The 26,384-nt window shown below is 41.7% G+C and overlaps 1 long non-coding RNA gene and 1 other non-coding gene across 5 annotated transcripts in view; one reads left to right on the top strand and one right to left on the bottom strand.

Moving 5' to 3' along the window:
- The window catches only part of LOC132073135 (uncharacterized), a 1,090,256-nt gene that overhangs the window by 649,494 nt on the left and 414,378 nt on the right, over window positions 1-26,384 (bottom strand). The gene's annotated exons all lie outside the window — the stretch shown is intronic.
- On the top strand, window positions 15,055-15,144 carry TRNAY-GUA (transfer RNA tyrosine (anticodon GUA)). Its single transcript is given in 2 exon segments — window positions 15,055-15,091; window positions 15,109-15,144. It is a non-coding gene; the product is annotated as a tRNA-Tyr (tRNA).

Here is a 26,384-nt window from a genome sequence, read left to right as displayed (position 1 = left end):
GATTCTGAGGTGTGATGCTAATATCTTCAATTAAAAATGCACTGGGTTGCAGCAACAGTGAACATTGTGAATATAGAAATAAAACCCAGCAGCAAGCTGTAACCTGCCTGCACCAAAGTCAGTGAGGAAAAGGCATGTTGTACTCTGTATTATTTGTAAAGTAGAACATGATTGAACAATTAAAGGCTTGTGTCACAGTGGATACACATAGGGAAGACACTGCAGCCTTGATAGTATCTTCATACACTAGGCACAGTGAGCTACTTTCTGTGTGTGTTGTGTGTGTGTGTGTCTTGTTGTGCTAGGAGCCCTGCTGAAATTATGGAATAAAATGGATAGGCACGTTTTTTAGTTATTGCAAAACACTCTAGGATCTTCAGAAGAAGGATGCTCAAGAGCTGTGAAACAGCTTTTATTAGGCCAGGGGGGTGGGGTAGTGAGGGGATGGAGAATGATACCGTGGGCCCTGGTGCAGACAGTGCTTGTTTAAATCTATCACATCTGAGTGGGGCACTTGGAGGCGTGTTTCATGCCAAGAGTGTAAAACCTTGTTGAGTAAGTTAAGCATCAGCTGAGTCAGGTATATGCTTGTGTGCAGCTTGCCCTTTTCCCAGCTCTGTTACTCTACAGCCCGGGAGACTTATCTGAGAACAGAGAAAACTTGGCAGTGGAGCTGGTTTCTTACCCTGATAAGTTGTAACAGACACATGGGTGATACTGCCTGTTAATTTAGGAGGCATTTAACACTTAATCATGGTTGTCTAGTACAAGCCAGGAAGGACACCACTTTCTGCACCCTCTAATTGGGTGCCATCAGTAATATAAGCCTAAAATTGTGCCAGTCAGCAACTGTATTGCCTAATCAGCATGAGCGTGTGCCCATTGGGGATCAGACACAGATAAGCGGGAGAGAGGAAGAGAGAGATCTGAACATATCTACAAGATGAGTGGCATGTCAGGAGCATAGAGGATGTCTAGATTTATGTGCTTTTTGGCAGCACTAGTGAGCTATTAATCATTTCTCATGAATAAGGCTCTTGTAAATCAGAGGTAGGAAACACTTTTCGTGGATAATCATGGCAAAAATGTCAGCTTTGCTAGTTGGTCATATGCTGATAGGATGCTTAGCACTGGAGTAGACTCAATCTCATGCATAAAATCAAAATAGTGCTTCCTTTACATGATGAGTCAAAAGGAAGAAGACAGCAGAGAGGTGAACTTCCATCAGTATTTGAAAACCAGAAAGCTAATGTGTGGTAATAGAAATGGAGACCTATAGTTTTTTTAAGGTGAAGCTTTACTGAGGGAGCCAGGGCTGAGTTCTAGTCAGCATCTGGGTATAGCATAACGCTTTTAATAAGGCACACTTTGCATCATTTTAACAGCTGACTGATCAGTTCATGGTTTTCCTTTACTTTTATTGCCCTGCAATTTACTGTATATGGCCCTTACGTGCAAATACCTCATTAGTCACAGGGTTGCATATTTCATGAAGCATACTGAATGTGCTGTCAGAATTAAATATTGTCAGGATAACAAGCAAGGGTGGGGTTTTTCAGCTTTATCACTGAAGGCAACGTTCAGGGTGAATAGAAAAGCTGGAAAGCAAAACACGGAAGGTTTCCCTTCAAATTGTGCAAGGCAACAGGCTCTGGTGTATGAAACCCATCACTCAAGGGCTGACATTTAGAGATCCCTTGGAAGTGAATCCTGTGTGAGGCGGGTGGGTGAGAAAGCCTCACCCAGGGCTTTCCAGGGCATTATTTGCTGTAACCAGCTGGAGCTGAAAATCTCAGTGGCTAAATTGGGATTAATGCAAAATAGTGCTTAGGTTACAAAGAATGGTGTCCTCAAAGTGCTTTTGGCTTAAGAAATCTCCTAAGGTTCATTTCCCTAAGTGAGCATCCCCCCTGCCCTTTCCCAATTTGTTCCGCTGGCCCCCAGTCATATCCTGTTTCTCTATAAATTAGCAACATGCAGAAATGGAAATGACATGTAGCTGTTGTCCAAGTTAATGCTGGTCCCAACCACACTGGGCAATAGTTTTGGGCACAGCCTTGCAGAGCCTCTGTAAAGGTTCTGCCCCACGCAGGTGTTGGGATGGAGGCTGCCAGGTGATTGTTCCTTGGGATAGAGGTTGCCAGGTGATTGTCCCGCACTACCAGTCCAAACACGCTGAACTAACAACCCATGGGAGACTTTTAACTGCATTTCCTGGGAGTTGTGGGAAAAAAGTCCAGGCTTTTGAAACTCCCTGTGAAACATCCATAAATCCCCGTGAATCACAACCATTTTAAAATCCCCTTTCAAATTAGAAGTCATGGGTTTTGTTCAGAGGAAAAAAAAATAATTTACTGTTTTGGAAAGCACTTATGAATTAGCTTGTAAACAAAAGTATCCTGACAGTGACTGTAAAGTGCCTGTGTTTTTCTGTATTTGGGCCAGCCCAAGACAAATTGGGTCAGAGCTGGGCTTGAGATGGGGATGTGTTGGCTCTAGAGGCATCTCTGCATTTGGTGTTGTTGGTTTGTTTAATGCTGCAGACCCATCCCGAGATTTCCCATCTTTTCCCTCAAACATCACTTGAATCAGATTGGACTGTTTCCTTCCACATGCCTAGAATATTGGCTTGTATTTTTGGGGGGGATTTTATTATTACTTTAATTTTTGCCTTTTTCAGGGTTGTGAAGCTTAGGGTAACCCCATTATAGCTATGGGGATGAATTTGCTCTCAGATAACTTTTATCCACCAGAAGAGGAGATTTCAGCACACTTGGTTTCTCAGGCAGTCCTAATTTGCTATTGCTTGGCAGTGGGGAATCAGCAGAGAGTAAACGAATCCCCTCTCCTTCTCCCACTTACTCAAAATTCAACATGTCCTGTCCACAATTCTTCCAATTTACAGTGTCCCTGTGGAGTGTGCAATTCAGGACAATTGAAAAAACATAAACCAGAGAACATACTTCTTTCAAGCAGGTATCAGCTTTCAGCATTGTTTTTCCTTTCTAGGCTTTTGGTCGTTCCTCTCCTTCCCACCTTCTGCCACCCCTAAAACTTTCCTCATAAGTGTTACTTAATTAATTGTTGTGAAATGGGTTGTCTGTTTAATATTCCCAGACCTCAGTAGCCATCTTAGAAGTTCTGTAGTTTCTGTTATCACTGTGTCAGGAGTGAGATTTAACTACCAATGAATTTTGGGGGATGTTGAGAAAGGAGTGGGGTGAGAGTAAAGCTGTTATGCATATAAAATATATATAATACACTATACATAGTACATTATATATATAAAAATATACTATGCTGACCTATTTTCTATATTTTTTTCTTAGATGCAGGCTGACACACTTCAGCTGTCCTTTTCTCTTGTTAATTTAACAAACTTGATGCCTTTCAGATGTGGGTCCGTGAAGCAGATTGTTGCCACAATTCAGTCCTGCTTCTCCTTTCTCCCCTCCTGGCTTCACAGTCGTACCTTCCTTGCACTGTCATCCCTCTTGCTTGTCGTAGGAGGCTCTGTTGAAGTGTTTGCTTTTGCTGAGCTCAGTGAGTTGAAGTGGTGCTGGGCTGTCAAAGAGGGAGCAGCATGAGGAGAGGTTGGGAGAGGGGGCTAGAGGGGAAGGAGAGGAGCAGAAGGAGGGCTGGGAGAAACAGAGCTGGCTGTTTAATTGTCATAGTCTTACCTGCCCTTGCCAGTGGGTCTGTGCAAAGCCGCCTGAAAGGATTTGCCCAGGGATATGGGGAGGAGGCCAAGCTTGTGTGTCAGTGCCCTGACCCTCCTACCTTGGTGGTGCAGAGTCCATCACCAGGCAGTGGAGCCCTGCTGCACCTCCGTGGGGATGTTGGCCCACCATGACAAAGCCTTGGGTCTGCAGGGAATCGGCAGCCAAGCCCTCACATTTTGGAGCAGTGCTTGGCACGGTCCCGATTAGCCGTGAAAGCAAAAGGCAGTGCTGCTCCTCGTTTCAATTTCATGTGCCTCGGGAACATGTGCGTGTCTGCGTTCTCAGAGCCATTACCTTCAGAAAATATCACTCCACTTATACAACAGCGCTTTTAAAACCGATTCAGATACTTCTAATGACTTGTAACTTGGGTGCCAAATGGAATAGGTAGAGCAGGATATTTTTCATCAAGTTCTTGTTAAAAAGAATGTAAAAAACATTAATTGATACAAAGTCATAAAGATCTGGGCCTCTAGTTATTCCTAGAGCCCTTAGGGTGAAATTAACCCTCAAGTAGAGGCTCTTTTAAGGCTTTTACAGCATGCCAGTCCCATGGGGGGATCTGAATAAAGATGTATTATGGAACAATTTTGCTGTATAATTTTCAAGTTTAGTGTCTGCCTGTATCTTTTCAGTGTTTAGCTGACTTATGATCCTGCAGTACATATACTGATCCCTAGTCTTGGACAGATTGAAGGTTCTAATATAAAGCCATATTAATAAATTTGTCAACTTGATAAAAAACTGACCCACAATAAAGCAATACTTAATGTTGAGTATATATAGTCTATAAATGTTTATTATCTACTTATTATAGAGGAACCTGAGATTAGTCTGGTAGCTATATGCCATAAAGTATAATTATACATATATACACATCAAATTATGTGTATAGATGTGAGCATATATTATTTTTAACCATTCTTAGGAAAAGTCAGAGGAGGGAATAGGGTCAAGAATTCCACCAGTTTTTCTCAGTCACACACTGAGTAAGCATGGTCCCAGTCCAGACTAAAGAAAATATTGCCATTAATTAATATGACATTTCTTATTGAAGAATGTAACTTCAGAACAAGAATAGCTGCTTGTGCTTTCTTATAATGCTCCCTGTGATTTGATGCAACTTTTCCTCTGTATGTTTTCTTTAATTTTTATGCTTTATGTGAAGGCTGAGCACACTGAATTTGTTTGTAATTTGGAATTTAAAGCAAGGCTCTTTGTTAAAAGCCCAGAGGAAGTTTCCATATGACTTATGGGCCATTTGGGCTCAATTGAATTTAATGGGTTTCAGCTGCACCTCCACAATGGCTTTGAAGGAAGTGAAGAGAGATCTATAGGTCTTAATTGCTCAAGACTGGCTTGTTTCTCTTGAAAAGGCTGTTTGCAAGAAGCAGGTTGGGAGTATTAAAGTATATATCCTCAAAGGGATGAAGGAACTGCCGTTTGAGGAAGGGGCTAGGATGAAAATAGCTTTAAGAGTTACCCGGGAGCTGAACTAGGCAATCTGAACTGGTCCAGAGAAGTTCTTCTTTGTTTGCTTAAAAATAATCAAATAGCTGGAGGCCAGGGCAAAGCCAAACTTCCTTTATAGTCCTTTCAAGAAAGGAACAGAGATCTTGGAACTGACAAGATAAATTAGGCTGAGACCAAAAGAGAACCCCAAACAGATAGTCCCCTTGGCCTCTCTCATGCTGGCTGACAGACATGAGCGTTTGAGTAGCAGGTGAACCATGACTTCTAAGACCAGTGGTTTGTTTGTGCTCCCACTGTACAAAGCTTTCCAGTGGAACAGAGCAAGCCTAACTGGGCAAGTTTCCATTTCAATTGCATATTTCCTTCTGCGTGTGCAGCGCCAACTGGCCTTATGGATTGTTGTTACTAAGTTTGTTAGGATTACCCCTGGCTTCACATTAGGAGGTGTCTGACCCATAAGAATCTCCTGTGACCCTGTTTTTCAGGCAGGCAGGAGAACATGTGAAATGCAAAGTTAGGAATATAAAGGAGCTACTGTCTTACTCAAGATAAGCCATGAGACTGCATTACAGGAAGTTAACCTTTGGTGTACTCTGTCATTTTGTCCAGCATCATACAGGCAAGTAGGAAGGGGACAGCAGATGAATGCCAGATGGTACTGTCATAATACACAAAAAATAGCTAAATACCTACCGGTTGTGTTCAATAAAAATGGTACATTTTTCTTTCTCTGAATCCTGCAGGGCAGAACTCAGACAAGCATCTTAATGCAAACATCACAGTAACTGAAATGTGAAGCTGAAAATCCAGAGAATTCTCCAAAAGCTTTAAGTACCTTTTTAGGCTTCATTCATGTTGGGCCTAATGGATCCTCAAAGGGGAGAATGGTTTATCAAAGACAAGCATTTTAAGTACCTCGTGTTTATGTGGTAGGTAAATGGGCGTTTGTTACATTTGAATTGTTTCTGAATATGCAGAGAAAAATATCAGGCCACCATCAGCAGCCGCATTTTAGTGAGGCAGCAGTGCCTAGCTGGGGGGAAAAGTGTTTTCTTTTCCCATGTTAAAATATGTTCGTTTTAATTTCCATGCAAAATTATAAGAATAAAAATATGCTGCCCTTTAGGGGAATGGCATTTTGCTAAATACCATGCATTGCTACAAACCTTAGATGTGAAGGGCCACATGCAAACATTTACATAGAAGAACTTTATGAATGTGTAGCTGGGTCTCAGTCTTGCAGGAAAAAATATTTCTGACAGCCTGACTCTTTCAAGCTATGACATTTATTGCCTCCAGATAGAGGCCGAGTTAGGTAGGTGTGATGGTGTGACAGAAATTGAATGGTTGGCTCTGCCTTTCATTTCTTATCCTTAAATCCTTTTCACCTGGCATTATGTAGCTTGTTTTCCTAATATGTGAGTTTGCTATTAGCAATGCACTCACAAATGCATGTCTCAGTCATTATTGTCCCGCATTCTGGCCTATTCAAGATTAGAGAAGTCTTCCTCTAAGCTTTCCGGAAATGCTGCTAAAGTTTGTCTGTTCGATTTCTTTGGTGGTTGCATCTTCTTTCATTAACTAGGGTAGCTGGTGTTGAAAACCAAACAGAAGGTAATGACAGACCACAGCAAGCTGTCTGTTGCTGCAGATGGAGGATACCTCTAGGATTTGGGTCAGAAAACACTTGGCAAGCATCCCTCTGAATTCTTCTTGTCACATGTTGGAGAAGTCTGCTTAGTGACAGGGGTGAAGAAGGAAGCAGAAATCTTAAAATGGCTGCAATACGATTTTTTTTTGTTTTATTTTTGTTCAGCATCAGAGCTATTGACAGCGTATCTTGCCAATTTATTCATACAGTTGCTGTCGTGGGTTTTTCCTGATTCTCTGCTTTCAGGACCTCCTCCCGCCCCATAATCCCATTTAAGTTTGCAGTATCAGGAAAATTGAGAGTTACTTCTGCCCCCTTTTAGAACGGGACCTTGCAGAGGTACTCTAAGAAGCCATTTGTTTTCCTTAAACATAGCTCAGCTTCGCACAGGTGCTCACACACATTCTGATGGTTTCCACTTGAAATTCCTCATCTAATCCAAATAGTTTCCGGCCTTGTCTGTGGAACTGTGAAGAGGCTCCCCCGACCCCCTGCTTTGCCGGCTGCCGTGTGGGGCTCGGGCCGGGACAGGCCGTGCTCACAAGGTGTGCCCTGCTCCTAAGCTTTCTCTGCTGCTTGTGAGAAGAAGTAGAGTGAAGTCTGAGGGAAGGCTTGGTCCCTTTGGAGACTCTATCACACACTCTGCTGCCTTGGACAGAGTAAATTTGAGGTTTGCAAGCCAAGTGTGTTTAGAGATGGCAGTCGGGGGATACGTGTGGCCTGGAGGGGAGGCAGGAGTGAATTGTACCATTAAACTGTCTGTACCCTCTTCCTTACTCTGCCTGTATAAACTAACACACCCTATTGTTTATAGCTCTTCAGCACAGCCTTTTAAACAAGCTTTTAACAAACACCTCTTTCTTGTCCTGTTCTAGGGCATGCAGGAGTTATGTAAGGATGGTGGCAGAGCTGTTGGGCCTACTGCGCTGCTGCAGCCATTGCCTCACGGCCTCTTCTGGCCAGGCAATCTCTTCCTTAGGGAATGTTAAAAACTGACAATGTCCCAATGCATCCCTTTCCCAAGAAATAGTCCCTTGGTACAAATGAAGCTGCTGTGGCTGTAGGCAGGGGAAGAAGATGCTGCAGGCATGAGGCTGGCCTGGAAGGAATGGTCATAGAGGTAGGAAAATGCCCACATTTAATTCCAGGTCCTGGAGATGCTGAGATTGAATTCCCTTGACTGTCACATTGCTTTGTCTTTGGGGCGGTCCTGCAAATTTATGAATTACAGTGCAGTATATCAGCAGGTTTTTTTGTATTTAACCAGTAGGAATTATTTTGCTGCTCTACATCCTTTGTCCGAATATCATCTGGATAAGTACTTGGTGTGTGTATATACATGTAGACCAGATTTCTTTATTTGTATTGCCATATCAGTTGTGTTGCTCATTGTTCCACAGGCTTACATTAGGCTCTATAGAGGTTCAAAATCATAACACTTCAGAGAGGCACATTTAAATAGATCATACCCATTTATTTTCTTAGGAAGGGAAGGAAGTTATCTTTCATGTTTTCAATAACATATATTATTCTTGTGTCTCAAGACCATGCAAAAGGGAAAAAACACCCCACAATAAATATAACAAATGAAAAGACACAAAGACTTTTGCCCAAGAAGCTTACAAATTAAATATAAAGTAAGATGGTAAGACAGATTAACAAACAGAAGAGAGACAGTAGGGTAAGAAAGGACAAGAGTTACAGAAATAAGATTACTTGCAGTCCATGCTGTATACCCTAATACACTTCCTTGTGCCCTGCTCTATCCCCAGATGCTGCAGAGAAATGGCCAAATATTAGCTCCCAGGGGCAGAGAACTGTCTATGTGGTGTTTGTTTTTATAGTGCCTAACTCAATCAGACCCTCATCCCCATTTGGGGACCCAGAGTCCTGTGGCAATACAAACATCCACAAAGTAGTAGCAGTAAGATCCCTTGGCCCAGTGCCTTTCTCAGTGCTGTGTCCAAGCCTAACCTAAGAAAAGGGAAAGATTATACAGCTTGTAGGGATGTAACCATTACTTTAGGTGTTTGTTCTTACTTTTTGAAGTTTGCTCATCCCTTTCAGAAAGGATGTTCTGATCCTTTGAAATTAAATTAGATAATAACCCTACTCCTTGTTTGATGCTTAGGGATATCTGGAATGTTTGGCTCTGACTATGTAAAAGTAGGAATACCAGAAAAGTAGACCATATATTATCTGGGCATAGTTTGTAACCCAACTCCTGACAAGGAAGTGGGAACACAACAGATTTTTTTTTTTTTTTAAGATCATGGTAGCTCTCAAGAATAATTTCTCAGAAACTCTGATCCTTGCAAAAGAGGCATCAGAAAACACTGACTAAAGGTTTTGCTTCTGATGGCTGAGGTGAAGCCCAGGTTTGAAATTGCTGCTGCCTGGACTGCTGAATCCTAGTAGGTCCCCGTCTGCTATGGCCCAGCAGAATTTGCCAGGGTCAAGGAGGTCAGTAACCTCATGGGCTATGAGATGTATGGTCTGCTCCCTCAGATCAGTGTGTGCAGTTGGCCGCAATTCTCTGTTCTCCAAAATTAAGAATAACTTGAAAAAGTCAAACTGTGTTTAGAGCTTAGTTTTACATGTGGTCTGAGCCAGCAATCATGCCTCAGACATGCATCTAACATATTCTGGCTGCACTGTGAGGTGTTAAAGTTTAGCTGGAAAAGAGCTTAAATGCTGCTGCTTCACTGGTTTGGGCCCCACAGTGGCCATCTTTCTCCTTTACCTGTTGTTAATCCTTTAAGTCCAGTTCCCTCCAGAAACATGAGCTCTCATGCAGCTGATAATTCTTATATGTCCAAGTAATGCGGATTTGGATCAAGAAGACATGGTCAGAGTTTGTCTAATTAACTTCTATCACTATAGCCAAGCCAGAAATTTAAGGTACAGTAACTCATTTTATAGTCACTCTGTCTGGCACTGAATATAGATTGGAAAAATTCTTTGCTTTAGCAAGATGTGTGGTAATATTGTTATGCTATATTAAAGTGCTCTTTAAAAATAATTTTCATGAGTGTGAGAAGCACATATCCCCCTACCACAACCAGACCTGACACAAGCAAGTCTCCTTACCCAGAACTGCTAAATTCTTCCATAAAGAGAAAAACCAGCCAAAGAGTTGTATCCTAGTCTTTATTTTTTTTGCTTGTTTTTGTTTTGGTTTGTTCTTTTTGTAACCTCTAAAGTATTTGGTGTTGAGTCTTCAAAAAGGCTAGATAAAGCATTAGCTGTGGGTAGAAAAACACATTAGGAACCACACCAGTTCATCAGGGCTGTACATGGACATCTCCTAGTGCTAAACCAAGCCTGTGTATCAAAAAAGGGACCCAAATATTTAGAACAGAAATATTCACTCCACTTGTAAGTGCTCTTTTTCTTCTGGGTTTTCCTCTCAGCTTCCAAAATCTGCCCCTTAAATGCCACTTATGAATGGAGAAAATTATGCACTTTCAAATTCTCTCCTGGGGACTCATATCTCTCCCTCTCACACTGATACTGTAATTTCACACTATTTTTTTTTGCCAGCAGTTGAGCCTTTCCTCATTGTGTATGACAGGCATGTTTCATTTTCATTAGGGCTTTTATACTTGGAGAGGCCGGATGAGTAGGGGAAGGGAAGTGCCTGGATGGAAGCACTGCCACCTGAAGGGAAGCAGTCTCAGGAGGCGGGGGAGCTCTGCTGTGTCCCAAACAGTGCCACTTTTGTACTCTGCACTACTGCCCTCCCTCAGGTGATGCAGGATTTTGCTGCCGCTGAAGTTTCTGGTGAGGCCACAGCCTTTACAACTGTTATGGCAAAGCAGTGAGGACACACAGAGGGAAAAACTGCTTAAACAAACAAACAAAAAGGGCACTGTGGTACTTGTTGGATGGAAACTAAGCTAACCTACATAGGGGTAAGGCTCTCTGATTTACAATTTGCAGCAGCTAGGAGCTAGTACATTGCATCTGTGTAATGTCATGTCCCAGCGTCCCAGCTGTGGTTAATTGCCACCCAAAAATCAAAATTTTCTGAGCTGATCATCATCAAAGAAAAGCTCACTCATTATTAGTCTTGTCTTTGACCAGGAGAAGAGCAAGACTTGGAATCCCTTGTGGGAGAGAGGACAGGAATGCTGCTCGCTGCATTTTGTAACTTGACTTAATGTGGCTGAACATTTAGTGTTGAAGAGCAGTTTGATAACTACATGGAGGGTACTTCTGCTGATGGGGTGAGCTGTCAGGCACTTGTATCATCCCTACTGGGTTGTGCAATCTGGATCTGTTATCTGGGGACTGCCCTGGGACTTCAACTTTTGTGTGTTAATTGCTTATAGAACTGGCCATTCATAGGAAGAAAATGGAATTAAAAATCTGTCTGATAAGAGAGGATTTTCTTTTTCTTAAGAATAACCCCAGACCGATAAGCTTGTTAGGTAGCAAAATTCAGCATACACAGCTCAGGTGTTGAATACCCAAAGGATACATCCCTCTGGATGTCTTGCTGTTACAGAACAGCATCAGAAGTATTAAATGGATTCTCTGAGCACAACAAAAACGGGTAGCTGTAAGCAAGTCCTATAAACTCTGTGTTTCTGAAATGCAGTTCACACTGTGGGGATGCAATCAAACTTCCTTTCTATAAAACCTTCATGTACTGTCCCAATTCTTCTCTTTCTTCATTCCCACCTTCCTGCCCCTTGGCATTCATTCACACTAGCATTATTAGAGTCCTCTCTGAAGCTGGCCCAAGAAGTCCTACATATTATTTACATCACAACAGAGCCTGGGGGCATCAGACAGGGGTTGGTCTGTTGTGCCAGCTGCTATTCAGCCTTTAAGTACCAAGGTAGTCCCTGGCCCAAAGAGATTTCTATCTTGAATTTTAACAGGTAGACCAGAGGGAGATGATTGTTTCCCCTATGCTTCAGACTCTAAATTCAAGTTGCTGTGAAGCAATCTTTAGTGAAACCTCCTCTTCTCTTGTAGGAGTAACAGCACAAAGCTCCCAAATTGAGGTACCCTGACACCATCCCTAGCTGGTGCTGTGGAAACCACAGCAGTCAACCAGTGGCATGTAACACACACCAGACAGGAATAAAGTAAATGTAGAGATTTCACAAATTTATTGTGAGTCCAGCCTTATGCTCCTATTCAGAGCATGTGAGTATTTCCACCTCAAAAGAAAACAATTCCTGCAAGTCCTTCAGAATAAATCAGATTTTAAAAATCTTTTCACTGGGAAAAAAAGAAACCCAAAAAAACTAAAACCAAACTAAAAACCTTTAAACCATTTAAGGCCACCTTAGAAAGTCACTCTGTAAGTATACAAAACACTGGAGACCATCATATGCTAATCTGAGCTTAACAAAACACATAGCATTACCAAGTGTAATTATACAGTCCAGCTATTAGTAGCTTTACCTCTGGCTGTTCTCCATCCTGCTTTCAAGCTACATCCTTTCCTTTCATCTTATTCTACACCACATGAAACAGGTGAGTTGTTCCCTTTATATAGCTCAGGGCTCCAGTCACATGGCTCTCAAAGCTTGGTATCCTCATTTAATCAGTTAAAAGAATCGAAATAATCAGAGATCTTTCATGGACTCCATGCCAAATTTTAATTCTATTAAGCATTCAAAGCTTACCAAGTTAAAAAAAATCAAGAAAAAATTAATTAATTTTTCCTAGGAATATCTACTTTGAAAAGCTAAGCTTCCCTGGAGGGTACATTTGTAGTTTAGAATATCTTTCAAAAATCACCCATATATCACTGCTAGCAAGTTGCACAAAAAGACATCTCCGATGCTTTCTATTGTCAAGGCAACACTGTGGTTTTTGCATCCCATTTGTTCATGCATAGATAGTAACAGCATCTACTTTTTATCTGATCCGTTTGAATTTTTATCTTGACTTTAACCACTACTGATTTCTTACAGGAGAGTGCAAATTGTTTAGGGTTATCTTCACCAGTAACAACTTCTGACAGCAAAGAGATGGGGATACTAGCCCTAAAATGTCTGTGTTTGTTACCTTGGATTTGATGTCAATGCCAAAGACTTAAACTGGGTAGAGCTTTAATTTTCAGCTTTGGGGTCCTTGAATATGTGGGTGAGAACTAGTGGATTATATTTAAGGGGTCTGTGAAAGGTAACTCCGATAAGGCAGACTCATAACAATGGATTTAAATTAGCTTGAAAGGAGCTCGAAGTGCCTCTTGAAAATGCTGTGGGGATTGCAAACTGGAAAAGATTAGATCCCTGGGGCTATGCTATCTGCCCTGATTTAGGAGCTCGGGTCCTTGTTATCTGTTGTGCCATTCTTTCTCCAGTGCAAGATTAACCCCACATTCTTGCATAGGGGTCCTCTTTCCACCTAGGCCATCTGACCCCAGGGTGTGCAGATGTTGCCCCTTCAGGCAAAGAGCAGTTCTCTTTTCTCTTTCTCTCTGCCATATGCTTTTCTTTACAGCATCAGCTGATACTTTGCTGATGTCATGACACATCACACGTCCCAGGATTAGGCCTCTGAGAAACTGCAACAGTACCTTGTAGATAAGTCAAATATTTCCTGACCTTCCTATATTCCCAGGAACAAAACGGGGAAGACATCCTACTGCATTTGTTTTGAGAAGTGTGTTGGTTTTAGCAGTGAGGAGCATTGAGAAGTCTGTTAGTATGAAAACAAATACAATGTGTGTGCGTGTTTGGTTGTTAGGACAAAGAGCTGTATTTTCCAAACAGAGATGCACGCGGTGATAGTTTTTGCTCTGTGGAATCAACCTCCTGACATGGACATCGCTGTTGTGTTCATTTGCTAAAGACCTCTGAAGAGCAGCTGGTCCGACCTCTTGCTCCAGACAGGGTAGACTTTAAAATTAGGTCACATTACTCGAGGCTGTGTCAGTCAAGCTTTGGAAATTCCATCTTCTGCAAAGACTTTGCAATGGTAAAAATTTTTACTTTCATGGTATTTTTCTCCCTTTGTATCTCAACAAGATTTCTTTGGTGGCAGCTTGTGCCTATCACCTCTCCCTGTGCGCCTCCAAGCAGAGCCTGGCCCTGCCTTCCCCATACTCTCCCATTTGGGAGGTGCAGGCTGCAGGATGATCCCCCTTCACCCATCTCTTCTGCAGCCTGAACAGGCCCAGCTCTCTCTGCCTTCCCTCCTCCACCGTGTGCTCCAGCCCCCTCACCATCTTGGTGCCCCTCCACTGGACTCACTCCATGATGTCCATGCCTGCTTCATACTGAGGAGCCAAGGTGGGCCACAGTGTTCCCAATTCAAGCTCATAAGCACTGAATATGTAGGAATAATCACTTCTCTCAACCTGCTGGCTATGTGCTTTCTGCAACAGCCCCGTGTTTGGGGCTGAGTCACGAGGAAGAGGTGGAGGTAAGCATGTAGGGCACTGAGGTAACACTGCTGCACACACTCCCATCACAAGTAGGATGGCATGGTTTCGGCAAGCAGGGTGTCTGCTCACAGCTTTGTGCCCCACCCTGCTGCTCAGACAGACAAATGCTGGTGAATCACTATAATTCAGAAGAGTCTAGTTTGCTTTCAATTGCCACAGCTGTGAGCTGCAGCGCTCAGATGATTCACAGAGGGTTCAGCCTTCCAGGCCCAGGGGCTGGGGAGGCCACTGGTTGCAATGCCAGACATTGCAACTTCATCTGTGTTTGAGGGGTCTTAGATGCACTGAGGGAGTTGGTGGGATTTGAATTGAAACCACAGTGATTATTCCTTTCTGTCCTTCTTTTCTGTTCCTCTGCATTCGCTATGGAGGCTGCCAGGGAAGTGTTAACTGTTTCATTTGCTATTTTATTATTTGATTTGGCTGAAGAACTGTTGTGGAGAATAGTGTGGAGGGGAAGTCTCCCTCTATTCCTGGTTCAACTTAGGAAATGTGGCAAGGTCACCAAAGAGTGGGCAAATTTCTTTGTCAAGCTGTAGTCATATTTCATATGGGTCATGAGAAGAACTCCAACCTTAACGTGACCACCACCAACAGTCTTATGAGAGCTGTGAACTATTTGGCAAAGGAAACTGGCAGTTTTGTAACCAAAATCCAATTTTTCAGGAGAGTTAGCTTTGTGCCTTTTTTGGATATTGTTTTGCTGTTGTGAAAAGCAATACATATGGAGACACATTAGAGCCTAAGGCTATTGTTGATGCAGTCTTGACTCATTCTTGGTGCTCCTGTACCTTCCTTTGATAGCTCAGCTGGTAGAGCGGAGGACTGTAGGCTGTCTCTGTATAGTAATCCTTAGGTCGCTGGTTCAACTCCGGCTCAAAGGATAGGTTTTTGAGGTTTGTTTTTAGTTTTGTCTTTCACTTTTTCCCAGAATTTACACCTTTGTAGAACATCCCCTTCCAACCACTCTATACCCCGTGAGAAATTTAGTCTATTTTCCTTGTCTGATTTCAGATGGTTGTTACAGCTGTGGTGTTGTGACCAGCGTCACTTCTCTATGAACCATTCATTCAGGAGTTGGACTCAGTGATCCTTGTGGGTCCCTTCCTACTGAGAATATTCAGTGAAATCTAGCTTATCAGTTGATGGCCATCATAAGAGATTCTGTTCCTGCAGAAGTTCAAAACCTACAGACCCTCGAGAATTGGAGCAGACGCCTGGTGCAGAGGTTGCAAAGCTTCTTTTACCTGAGTGGAGTGTGGAAAATGGGGGCAGGTCCAATTATTGGAGCACCCTTGTTGCTGGTTTCACCTCTTTTCCTATCTCACTCTTTCATCTTGAAGTTGTGAGGTTTGAGTGGGGCAGTGGGGAGCTAAGAGAGCTGGGACTAAAAATGGGAACACTAGGATCATTCAGGTCCTGATACCTGTCTGAGACAGTGACTACATGTGACAATGATCATTGGCCTCCTGAAAGGGTTGTGAATACCACTGGGCACGCTGTCCTGAGGTATATAATTTCCAAGAACTATCCATTTCAATGGAGAATTGTAAAGGTTGGGGCTGGTACAAAAGAAATGTTTAAGAAAGAGAGCTAAGAAAGGACACCAGAGGCCAGGTTAAGAAGGCATTTTAATGACTCGTTCATACAGAAACTTTCAGAGAATAGAAAACAGGGCATTGCTACCTGTTAAAATTTTGTTTCACACAGGAAACTGACTCACTTTCACAAGACACAATGAGTTCTGAGATGTCTGTAAGAAGCTTTATTAAAGAAAAGATTAGAGGGTTTTATATGTTTACATTAGACGAGATGACATTAGGGATCTAAATCCCAAAGCTGATGCAAAGCTTCTCATGCAAAGCATCTCCTCATGCAAAGTGCAGTGCTAAGCTGAACAAAGGTAGAAGGAGGTGGCAATTTTGTTCAATTGCTTACCTTTCATTGTGCTTAGTAAAAAATATTTTCTAGTAGTTGGAGCCAAATACATCAAGAAACCAGCTAGAGCGAATAATCAAGTGATTATATGTAATTCCAATATTCTAAAAGGTTGGGGTTTTTTTTTGCTAATTAGTGTCAGATCAATGACCATCGATCATAGTACAAAACTGGTTTCCTTTGTCCTTCCAAATCCAGCTGCATTAATTCCCCTTCAGCTTGCAAAGCACTACAGACTTACAGCCTCATAGCCATAATGGCCTTTCGGCACAGGGAGGCACAGGACAGGAGGAGGCGGTTCTGCCTCTCTACCCAGCAACAAAACTGGCTCACCAGGCCCTGGGGGTGGGCAGGTCATCCCTTTATTCCTTCATAGGTCCTCCCACAGCACGATGGGGTTGTAAAAGCAGAGGTGAGAGAGGCAAGTAGATTCCTTTGCAGTCCTGATAGGACTCCTAGGGAAGAGGATGCACAGCAGCATCGCCTACACTAGGAATCTGGCAGTCAATTTATATGAGGAGGCAGAGAGGGGCCTGGGTGATGTCACAGGAGGAACTCAGGTATATTTGTAACTAACCTGGATTAGAAATCTGTCCTAAGGCACCTGGGACAGATTCCCTCCTTACAATGTGCCTTTTATGGTCTTGGTGAGCAAAGTGGAAACCTTTCTGTGATTCATGCCTTTAATTGCTACAATAAGCTTTAAAGCTGCCAATAATCATGCCATGTAAATCCTTGTACTCATGTCAGGGAAGAGACCAATGCTTTCCCTGAGACTGGGGAATGGCAGTGACTGATAGGCAGTCTGGCTGCCTCTTAGGTATTTTGTTGATGTGCAGATCTTTCCTGACTTAATATTTCAGTCTGGGTTGCACAAGGTATGATTGAAACAGGGATAAAGGGAAAAAGGAATAGTTAGAAGTAGGTTTCCATTGCAAAAGGTGTTCTTTCTGTAGTTGAAGAGGGCATATTTTTCCAGTATGGATTCACCCTCATGTTGCTGCACTCCAGTGGAGAGCTGAGGCCTGTGGAGAATACCACCTGATGTGGTTAGCTTCTGTTACCCATGGCTGCTCCATTGCCTGCTATTTCAGCTGCCAGTGGTGCCCCCATACTGATGCAGCGCCAACACTGACTCTGTCTCTTTCCCTTCAACAACATTCACATCAGGTAATTTTATAAAGTAAGTTCCAGCAATTGTAGCCATGAAGCCAGAAATGTGAATTTAAATAAAGTCCTGGTGTTTTTCTCACACATGTGTGGTGGGAAGCATTTAAAAGTTGTATTGTCTTTTTTGATTATGAGCTTCAACTTTTCCTTTAATCTTGAACAAGCTTCCCCTCACAGCCAAACACCTCTGATTCATCAGACATTGTGAAGGTCGCTGTGTCCTTGTCTGAGGAATGGCACTCCACAGGTCAAACCTCTGAAACAAAAATGTAACCAGCTGGGGACATGATAGACCAGCTAGTACACTCCCTTTAAAGGAGATAGTGTTTGTTATCAGTGGGATGAGTGGGACTTTCCTTTCCTAAACACTTGTCTTTTTGTCTTCTTGTCTCAGCTCTTGTCCCTAATCAAACCTTTAACCCATCACCTAGTTTAGAAGCAGCACACCCACACCGCGTAGTGAAGAAACTGAAGCTCACACAGTTGGTGTAAACGTGGCAAAATATCTGTACTTTCTCCCCCAAGGAAAGAGCAATGCTTGTACTCCCCCTCTCCAGGACAGCTTGGTGAGTTGGGTTCAGTTGTCTGCACCCACATTTCTTCCTACATGGGTGTTTTGCACCTTTGCTAAGCAGCGTTCCATGGTTTGTGGCGGGTCTCCTCTGTGGTCATCCTGAAAGTAACTTTTTGTTAAAAATTAAAAGGGCAGTTTTGGCACTGGCATAACTCCAGGTTCTCAGTTGTACTTGAATTGAATGACTTTGTGTATCTTGAGCTTTGTTTTGATTTTCCAGTACAAATTAATCCCAGCTTCTCTCTAGACACCTGTTCTCACCTGGTTGCATGAAAGCTCAGTTGCAGGGATTGCTTATTCAGACACAATGTGAAACTACTGAGCAAAGCAGGGTCTGCCTAGGAAAATTTGATTAACCTTAAAGAAATTTCAGAGGATGCTGGGTAGTCTCTGAATTTTGGATGTGAACTGCATGCTCTGGTATCAGGTTTCAGCCCAGAAATGTAGTGCTGCATCAGTGATAGGACTGAAGCCTTAATTTTGTACTGAGCCCACTGCTTTCCTTTAAGCACTGTAACATTTTTCTGCTGTCATTGCTTTCTTGTAGCCACCTGTTGCCTCTGGTCATGCAGATTTAGATAAAGCTCTCTGTACAGGGTCATATCTTTGTAAAGTTTTTTATTATGGCAAGGAAAACACAGTGCTGATTCCTGTCTGGAATAATAATATAAATCAATAGCAACAACTGCACAATTCCCTTACAGCTCTAGAGGTAGAATCATGGCAATTAAAGTAATGTGCAATTAAGGAGAGCTTGAAAAAGCTTTTAAATCCAGGAAGCAAGTCAAGATGCTTTGCTGATGATTTGCTAGTTTGTAGAAATTGCAAGTGGTTGAAAATTGGTTTGCTTTTACCACGAAGTAAAACTCTCCTCCAGTGTGTGTTTAGCTGAATTTATGAAAAGCATCTCATCATGGCTGGAAATGACCAACAGTGGTTGCTGCCTTTACTTGCATCTACCAAACCACATAAGATTTACAGCAAACTAAGCAACTGTTTGCACATTTCTTCAGGCCTTCTTAACCTCCCTCTAACAACCAATTTTTCCTTTTTCCTATTGTCGTTATAATCAGGCCTTGATAAGAATTGCTGCCAGAGACACCCAATCAGTCCCATGCTATCATCTGGATATGATTAGAGTTCTCAGGACAGATTGAAGCCATTTGATAGCATTGATTACTTCCTTATTTCAGGTTATGCCATTTCACCATTTACTGATTTAAAATTCTTGCCTCATTTAAGAGGGTACTTTTTTTTTACATTGTAAATAACAAAATCTATTTTGTTGTGTGAGTCCAAATAAGCTTTGAAGTTTGTGGCTTTGTAATTTGAAAGTCATCTGGAGAATGTATGCTTTCTTGTCATCTTTAATCAACGCACTATAATCAATTATCATATCAAAGTGTTCAATTACTCCTCAGTGCAGAGGTGCTGTAGCTATTTGGTCTAATTTCCTAGAAGATTCTCAGCATTCTTACTGCAGCACTGGGGTTACTTTCCTGACTTCTTAAAGATGTCTGCTGTGGGAATGAAGCTGCTACTACTTGAACATCAGCCTCCTCATAGAAAGCAGTGCCAGATGATTCCTCAGCACTGCAAACCAATTCTGTCTATCCAGTTTCTGAGATGGGTGCACTGTGCTGCTGCCAGTTCCTAAGAAGAGAGTCCTTGTCTGTGTATCTGTGCCTTTATGCTAAGAATCCTGCCTCCTTTTCTTTTTTTCCCTACATATCGAGAGGTTTCATTCTTCCCTTTTCCTGCAGTATACTACCCTTCCATTTCTCAGGAATTGTGGGAAGAAAGTTATGGCTGACTGTTGGGTCCATGAGTTTCATGTTTATTTGAAGGCTGAGGAAAATAAATTGGGAGGTTTTGTTTGTTGGTTTGTTTGGGTCTTTTGTTGTTGTTTTGTTGTTGTTTTTTTGTGTGTTTTTGTTTTTGTTTTCATGATTGCTTTTAAGTTCCCCAAACCTTACAGAAACTTGAGAAGATCTGCATTTGTGAATTAAGGATCTCTCTAAACTCAGAGTTGAGGTGTTGGTCTTCCATATTGCCTTTTTCTTGAGTATGTGGAGCTAAAAAATATACTGATAATTTTATGTCAGTATAAGGATTTTTTTTGGGAGATCACTGTATTTTGAACTCCACACAAAATTTAGTGTATCCATCCTTACATCCCTGTGACATGGAGAGGTACCTATGTCCTTTTTTCATGAAACACTGTTAGTCCCTAGGATTGCTGCAGTTGAGTGATGGGTCCCAAACAGCTGCAGTAGAGCAGGAAATGTTACCTGAACCTTCTGAGGATTTGACTGCTTTGTGTCCTTACCACCCTTCCTTATTTCTCAAGTTCCTAACTCTTGGTAAACCATTGACTTAACTCTCTGAGAAACCAGCACCAAATTTTCCCATTATTTTACTTAGCAACAGCTTTTCACACATAATTATCTCCTTGGTTCCTTCTTCCAGAAAACTATTGAACTACCAGTGAAAGAAACTCTAGGAGTATATTGCTGTATTAAATTTTAGAGCATCAACACAACCAGTTTTCCAGCACTGACTCCATGCCAGGAGAGCAGAGTGGTGTGTGACGGAAAGGAATGCTCCTGCTGTCATCTAAGGGAGAAGGAGGAGAGTGGTGTCAACTAAGTAGGGTTGTGGTGCAGGAGCCCTGCTTGGAGATCCATCCATCCATCCATCCATCCATCCATCCATCCATCCATCCATCCATCCATCCATCCATCCATCCATTCATCCATCCATCCTCTGAGGCATACTGTTGCTTTCCTGCAGGAAGACACCTGTATGTGGATGGGCCAGTGCTTGGTCCTTGGTGAGAAATGAAACAGCACATGCACCTAGGAAAGGACAGTGAAAAAAGCAGAGAGGACACAAAGCTGTGTTTGAGCCTCTTCTCATCAGGCTGAGGGAAGGAGAGCATGAGTAGCTTTGTGGTGAGAAGGTCTGTAAAAACACAGCCATTACCCTCATCTCATCTTACCTTTTGAGAAATATCAAACTTGTGATGAACCTTGTGACCTGTCAGGGCTCTCAGCTGAACTGCAGCTGAAGAGATTCACTGTAAAAGGATATAGGCTGTTTCTTATTGTTGATTTTTAACCATGAGAGTTCCTAAGGGAAATAGCATAGAGTAATAACATTTAATGGTCTTCTGATGAGCATCTGGTACTGGGTGGTTTTTTCATTTAAATTGCATTAAAATTAAAACTGCATTATTGCAGAGTCCTCATTTCCTGCTACGAGGCGAATTATGATGCTCTATTGATTGGCAAAGCTGTTTCCCATCCTGCATAAGTGTGGTTAGTGGACAGAATTTAACTCACAGACACAGACATGCCCTACCAGCCCCCCCCGCCCCAGTTCTGAAAGTTTTTCCCTTTAAATTATTCATAGTGAAACCGCTGATTCTCAAAATTTAAAACAGAGGAGAAAAGGTATAAAATACTATCATGTATGCCTTTGTAATAATTTATGTGCTATCACATTGAATAAAAGGAAATAGCAAGTTAAGCATGTTCAAGAAACTACATGATGAGTATAATTGATGCATTCAGCCTATAGAACATACATATAATAGTCCATTGTAGTTATGGGATGGGCCAGCCAATATTTTTGCCTTGGAGATCATTACTTAAGCAGATGACTCTTGACCCTTTTCTTTTAGTACTTCAAGAAGTTTGCCAGAAAGTACCCTTTTGTGCCAATCAGCCTTTAATATCTCCCTCTGAGCAGCCTCAATTTTTCATTTAACTTACTTCTGAATGTTAATCTGCTTTTTATCCCAAGGATCTTTATGAGGAATAAATTGGAGCCTTTTCAGAAACACAGTAGTAAAAGCTTCTTCCTTACTAGTTGAAAGCTTGCCACAGCGTAGCAGCAATGTATGTGTTGTAAAATGATGTAAAATTTAACAAAAAGAGAAATCAAAAATAAAAAGGCAATGGTGCAACGCTGGAGAGACATGCTGAGTTTCTGTACAGAAACTCTCTGACCTGTGTATTCCATGGAAGCATAGGAAATGGCAGCTGGAAGGAGACCAAAAAAAACTTACATTTGGAAAGACAAAGATCTTCTTTGACATAACTTTGCAGTTCCCATTGGTCCTCATCCCCCCCAAGGTGGCCAATGGGCAGAATAAAGAGAAAAGCTCATAGGCTAAATGGTGAACCATATTAGAGTAGAAGGCTTAAATATGTTCTGACTCAGGAAAGGAAGAGTGCTACCTGAGATCCTGAAGATTGGAGTAGTGCATGAAACTGGGTGGTTCCTTTTCAGTCTTGTTGGTGGGAAAAAGGAAGATGATAGCAGCAAAGAGAGCAGGCTCCACTGAGGAGATCAATGCACGCTGCCCCCAGGGACAGTTCTTTTGTGAATGCTACTGGTACCAAGCTCTTCCCTGTGTGTGCAGGGACTGGAAAGAAAATCTGTGTTTTAATGTGAGTTGTATTTCTCTTTCAGGGTTTTTTTTCTTATCAACTACCCTCTTTCAAGGGGAGTGCAGTAGACTCTGGAATGAATTATGAGGAAATCCCATATCCTCCTATAAAACAACAAAAAAGCCTGACGTCAAGGGCAATGATAAGGGATCTTTGGTGATTTGAGAACAAGTGGAACTTGGAGCCTTTTCCCCACACCACGGTAATTACTGGTGAAAAACCCCCTGAAATACAGCTTTTCCAAAGCCAAGGTATCAACAGGTTCCTTCCCATTTGTTTTCTTTATGATGAGGCCTTTGTCTCCTCAGTGCACTTGATGATACCCACTTTATTAAAAAAACTACAAAATTGATGGCTGTTTTTTCTTTGCTAGGAAAGACAGACCTTGGCAAATAATTACTTCTCGTTCTTAGTCCTCACATATGTATGACTTATTATTTATAGAGACTTGTAGTAAAAATGGGAATGATTTTCTTGACCCTGTAAGTTTCAGCTTAAACCAATAAAAGAACAAAGGAGAGGTGCATAAGAAGAGGACACAAGAAAGGCTTTTGTTTAAAGACTCGCATGCACAGCTAATAGATGTAGCTGGAGAAAAGAGATAAAATACCTCAGATTAATAACTATGACTTTCAGCTGCCTTATTGCTTTCTAAAAGCTTTCCCCTCTGTGGACATAGAGCTGTATAAAAGATGAAGTAGTTGCACTCCACATTTTAGTCATACCAGTAATGATGGCAACATCTCTGTTAACAAACTCATGTTCTCCAAGGAAAGCAATCCTCTCTCTAGTGTTTCCACAGGAAAAATGAATCGGATTCACTTCTTTGTGTTGCCTCTATACTCGCTCTTTCATCCTTTGCTTCTCACTGCTTGACCCTTGTTGAATTACTCACATAAAACAACAAAATGCTGCTTTAAGCATATAAATCTGGGTCCTCCTGTTTCCTGTGAACAGGTGCTGCTGAGAAAGTGAAGAAGAAACCTGTCAGGATGCCATAACAAGCATTGTATATCAGAAACCTACTAGACAGAAAGCCGAGCTCAAACACTAACTTTGTTTTTGCATAGCAGGAAATGTTGCTCAAATTCATATAGTAAATATTTATTTATGCATCACAAGGAGCTTTTATGTAAGCTTAGATTAGCTGGAAATGAGGACAAGACCTGAAGTTTTCTCCCTCATTGCCATGAAAGCAATTGTGAGTGGTATTCTTCAAGAAAATCCCTCAGCTTTTGAGCTAGGCAGAAATACATTATATTTGACTTCAACACTGTTCTTCAGCAACTAAAGAGGAAGACTTTTAGGCTAATATTTAAATTTTAGGAAATGTTCCAGAAGGATAGAGAGAGAGAGAGAGATGTGGGCAAAGACCCAGAAGTGGAGGGAACCAGCAAATGGAAAAGGTCACACATGTGGGAAAGGAGAAGAGGGACAAGAATAAGAGTGGTGTTTATTTCACAGTGGTACAATCACAATGTGCAAGTACAGCTTGAAAGAAGCCAAAGCCAACAAAAAGGTTTCTTTAAATTTAAAAATGCTCAAACCTAGTGTAAAGTGCATTGATTCTACTTTTTTCTCTTGCTTTATACCAGTTTTATTCCAGAAATTACCATTGCATTTGGCACCAGCAGAAAGACAAGTATCCAGGGAGTCACAGAGACATTCTTAGCCCTGAAGTCTCTTAGGGATGAGGGCTGAGGAACTCAAACAAGGTAGGGGGAGTCTTGCCATTAATCACTTGGGTAGAGACAGAGGAATGTGCTACCATTCACCTACAACTTTTTCCAGGGCCCTGCACCACAGCACTCATCCCACATGTTTTGCAAGTGTACAGACCAAGCTTTCCCAGCAGTAACCTGGTGTGGGGTTGCACTGTCCCCCCTCTTCCCCTTCCACATATCTGGCAGCTCCTCCAGGACCTAGAGCCTGAAGGGTGAATGCCTCACGGGTGGTGGTGGATTGCTTCAGCCAACAATCCTGGCAATCTTCTGCTTTTATGAACACTAAACTCACCTTGGATATTGAAAGAAAAAAATGCATTAGCTGGAAGCGTGTTGGGTTTCTTCCAAGGCACACTAGTATGTTGCTGTGCACACCAGCATGGAAACAATTTGCAGGCTGGAGAGCCAGTAATCTCCCTCTCAAGGAACTGTGCCACATGCTCTTCTCTCCCTTCACCTCCAGAGGAATTCCTTATTCAATCTCTTTTGCTTCAGTTTCACCATCTGAGCTTAAATGTGGCCTTCTGACATGAAGAATCTGGGTGAGTAGAGCCACATTAGCTGTAAAATTCCTAGCCAATCTTATTTTTTGGCATGAAGATGGCTGTTACAGCATTGTTTTTATTATTCATCAAAAGGAAACTTTTCAAAGTAAATACATCAAATACCACATAACATAAGCTCTTCCCAACCACTGCTTCCTCTACTTTTTTCTCTTCCCCTACCTCCTATTTTTATAAGTAATCAAGTTGTTACTCTAGAGTCAATTCCAGGTCATCTTTCATTTGCTCACAATATATCCTTATTGGCAAGCTATTTTCCCATTATTCAGGAACACACATATTGTTTTACTTACAGCTGTGTGCTGTATTTTATGTTCTCATATAAATGTTATGCCTGGATTATCATAACTAGAGCAAACTGGTTTTAGGTTTTGTTGTTGTTGTTATTTTTAGGTTCCTTCCCCAGCATCCAAAACAGGAGAGACATATTATTGTATCTATTTTTCACTATTTTTATTTAGTTCTTGAAGTGACTCAGCTTTCCACATTTCTCTCTGCAGAAGGCAGATTTCATTCCCTGGCTGTGCAAGTTTCCTTACTTTGGGGAATGATGATAGCTGAGGTTTGGGAAAGATTAACAGATAAGCAGCGCTGCTTCTATCTTGTGAGAGGCAGGAAAGAAGACAAGGCAGGGACATATTCCAGAAATTCATTACCTGCTGTGTAAAAAACCTAGTTTTTCTTCTCTGTTTTAAACAGTTGCTGGTTTCAATGACTATCCCTGTTTCTATTGTAGTGGAATCTGGTGAAATCTGGTGAATTCTGCATTTGCTCACTATTTTCTTGATTTTGGGAGCTAATAAAATAAAATCTCATATTTACGTCTTGAGGGCCCAGTGAGGCAAAGCACACAAGTTCCATTGTTTCCAGGATGTTCTTAAATATTTGCTGAAGAGATTAACTTACTTGAGGTTTTGATGCAAAAGGATGCATTCTAGCAGCAAATATGTATTGTTATTATTAATCTTATCATGTATTTCATGCCTGTATGTGCTAATTCTTGATGCATTATAGAGACATACCGTATACAGAAGAGAGGGATTTTCTTCTGTGTGGATGAAAAAAGAAAAAACAGAATTTCCCCCTTATTTTTAGGACTTCTGGTAAAGTGGAAGACCCCTGAAGGAAAGTGTGCTGCAGCCTTTTGGCTGTTGTTTGGGGTTTTTTTGGCATAGTTTTCTAAAGCAGAAAGTCAGGGTTCTTCCCCCTCTGCCCCCTGAGGGTGAGGCACATGCACCTCTTAAGCTACTCAGTTTATTCATACTATGTGCTTGTTAATTTGTGAATGACTTTGAGGCACTCAGAGCATTAAAGGAAGTCTCCTCCTGGAGGTTTTTAAAAAAGGATTCCTGCATTTTTTGAAGATAATTGTAGTTTGTGTGGGCTTGTTTTTTTCTGAGTAAATGTGTGCTAAATGCTAATGCTTGCATTATAACTGGGTGTCTTATAGTAAATATTACATTTAACTGGCATCCAAGATCCAAGAACAGAGCATTTGATGCACGTTAGGTGAACTGTTAAAAAAATTCTGGTCTCTTTCATTATTTTAACCTCCAAAGAAGAAATCCCCTATAGGATAAATGTTTAAATGTTGAGGCAAATGGACAAACATAATAACCTTTTATCGTTGTTGGTGGGAAAAGTGTACATTATACTTTGCACGACTCACAAGGAACAGCTGGCACAGTTCTGGTTGCA

This window comes from Ammospiza nelsoni, chromosome 1 (assembly GCF_027579445.1).
Source record: "Ammospiza nelsoni isolate bAmmNel1 chromosome 1, bAmmNel1.pri, whole genome shotgun sequence".
NCBI classification, from domain to species: Eukaryota; Metazoa; Chordata; class Aves; order Passeriformes; family Passerellidae; genus Ammospiza; species Ammospiza nelsoni.
This window is presented reverse-complemented; position numbering and strand designations above follow the sequence as displayed.